We start from the raw sequence: 2,851 nt of genomic DNA, 5'->3' as shown, positions 1-2,851 counted from the left end.
CCCCCCCCCCCCCCCCCCCCCCCCCCCCCCCTGGGCTGGGGCCAGAATGGGGGCAGGCTGCTCTGGCTGCAGGCAGCTTTGTGCTGCTGGAGGCAGGTAAGGCTTCCTCTTGCTCAGAGGAGCTCCTGGCCCAAGGCTGAGGAGGGAGCTCCTGAGGGCACCGTCAGACCTCCTCTCAATGGTACCCCAGCCGGCTACATTTTGTGCGGTGAGCTCGGTGGGAGACACTGGCCTGGACCCCATTCCCGACCCTGGGCCCTTAGCAAGGCTGGTGCACAGAGTCAGGGTGGGGGTGGGGGGCTCCCAACAGCTAGCAGGGGCATGGCAGGGCTGGGTATCTTTGCCCCAGTGCCCTGGGCGGGTAGATGCTCAACAGGTGTTGGGCGCTGGCCTGGGGCCTGGGTCAAGGAGTAGGGTGATGCGTGCCATGGTTGGCCTGACAGTCAGCTCACGGGGGTGGAGGGGCTAGGGTCAGCCTGCAAGCCTGCCTGGGTGGGAACGGAGGTGCCCGGGAGGGAGGAATGGATTTGGTCTCCCCACAGTCTGGCTTACATGTAAAAAATGCAGCCTTCTGGCGGCTTGTGGTCCCTGGACTTGCCTCAAAGACTGAAGTTGGGCAAAGATCAGACCCCTTTTTAGAAAGGTGTTTCTGAACACCACTGACAACACGGTTCTCACAGTATTTCATGACAACCAATGGTGACAGTGCTACGACAGATGCTTCTCTACTAGGCACAGCTGCACACTACATGGGAGGAAGCCACGATGTGATTCAGACTCATGATGACACTGAGCACAGCGTGAATGATCTGAAGACACAAATGGTTCAAAAGACAGTTTCAGAGAACGCGGTATCTATCTTCCAACTGCAAATGTAGCAAGGATAATGAAAAATGTCATACCTCAAACAGGAAGGATTGTAAAATGCCAAGGACTGTGTTCAAGAACGAGTAAGTGAGCTCATCAGCTTTGTAACATCTGAAGCAAATGAAAGATACCATCAAGAGAAATGGAGGGCAATCAAGGGAGAAGAAATTCTCTTTGCCATGCTGACCTCAGGCTGTGATGGTTCTGTTGAACTTCTAAAATTATCCTTTCAGGGGCGCCTGGGTGGCTCAGTGGGTTAAAGCCTCTGCCTTCTGCTCAGGTCATGATCCCAGGATCCTGGGATCGAGTCCCATATCGGGCTCTCAGCTTGGCGGGGAGCCTGCTTCCTCTTCTCTCTCTGCCTAACTCTGCCTACTTGTGATCTCTGTCAAATAAATAAAATCTTTAAAAATAAATAAATAAAATTATCCTTTCAGAAATTCAGAGAGGCTATGAAAGGAGAGAAAGGAGTTGGTGGAAGACTCATAGCTACAGATGGACTAAGTGAAGAACTTACAGAGGATCAACAAAATGTTACGTTTATACAATGTCATATTTCTGGTGTTCAACGAATTCAGTTTTCAGGGTCTGAAGAAATGGTGGCATGCGGTGGAGAGAAGCTTAAGTCTGTATGATTCTGGAACAGACATTGGATGAAGTGACTAGGGAAAGAAGACTCTTTGTACATTAAATAGCTGTAATGTAGCTTCCTAATGCTTGACTGAGGGCTTAATTCTGACTTGGGATGCTTTTTCATGAATGATTTAAGAAATATTTGGATTTTAAAGGTATTAAAACATTTTTGTTTCACATGAGTTTGTTGCTCTGTAGGACTCCTATATACATTATACATTGCAATTTACTACTGTCAGAGATTTGTAGAAAGTTTCTTATTTTCATGTTAAATCATGTTACTTTTATAATTCAACTCAACAGCTGGGTTAATTCATGGTATTTGCTGTTTTGGTAAAATATAAGGGTGGAGTTAAAAGAAGGAAAGACTCCAAGCAAAAGAAACTCAGGAGAAAGAAGTTTTCATCTGAAATGTGATGGTTTCTGCTTATCACTCTGTACACCTAAGGTCTGTACAAATGTAAGATGGGGAATATGAACACTATAGGGGAGGAATCTGGCAAAGAGCAACAAGCCAATAAAAGCAGTTAACATTAGGTGTATGCCAACAACTTGATCTCAGTGCCCAAGGCCCACCAAAGGACACGTTATCACTGGTGTTTTCTTGTGGTCTGAGAACAGTAATGCAGACTAGAAATCTAATTATGAAAATAGTGGATATAAATGATGTTAAATCACCTATAGTTTCTATTGAGGCTGCTTTTAGGGAAGCAGACTTGATCAAAGGAATGGAGAAAGGGCCCCAGCACCCCTATGGTTGAATACAGACAGGCCCATCAGGGTACCCACCTCAAAGTAACCATGGGCCCTGAGCAACCACCGGGCTACTGAAAACCAGGTACAGTGACCAGAAAAGGGAAAATTGGATAAGCTCCCATAACCCCCACCTTCCCCATTTAAACCCTGTGTTTAAAGGCTCCTTATAGACAGCCTCTCCTCTGCTGTCCTGCCTGCTGCTCTCTTGCAGTGTATTCAATAAACTTCTAATACCTTTGTTCTGCCTCAGGTGAATTCTTCTCAGTGCCTACTTGACTGACTTCCACCCAATCATTGACCCACATTCGGGGTCCCCATCTGACTCTCAGAGATACCACATTTAGACACCACGTGCTGTAATACCTACTGTATTTTTTTAATGTCTATTTTTATTAAAAGATTTATATTTTAGAAGGAGGAGGGGAGGGCCAGAATTAGAGGGAGAGAATCTCAAAGAGACTCCCCACTGAGCAGGGAACCAGGATTCTAGGATCTAGGAGATGCTAGATTCTAGGATCTGGAGATCATGACCTGAGCTGAAATCAACAGTCCAGTGCAAAACTGACTGAGCCACTGAGTCAAAGAGACTCCCCAC

The 2,851-nt window shown here is 46.7% G+C and overlaps 1 pseudogene; it reads left to right on the top strand.

Moving 5' to 3' along the window:
* The first annotated feature begins 686 nt into the window (after nt 1-686).
* On the top strand, nt 687-1,502 carry LOC132005847 (nuclear transcription factor Y subunit beta-like; annotated as a pseudogene).
* Nucleotides 1,503-2,851: the final 1,349 nt, after the last annotated feature.

Source organism: Mustela nigripes, chromosome 17 (assembly GCF_022355385.1).
Source record: "Mustela nigripes isolate SB6536 chromosome 17, MUSNIG.SB6536, whole genome shotgun sequence".
Taxonomy (NCBI): Eukaryota; Metazoa; Chordata; class Mammalia; order Carnivora; family Mustelidae; genus Mustela; species Mustela nigripes.
Note: the sequence above shows the minus strand (reverse complement) of the source record. Positions and strands in the feature narration are given on the sequence as shown.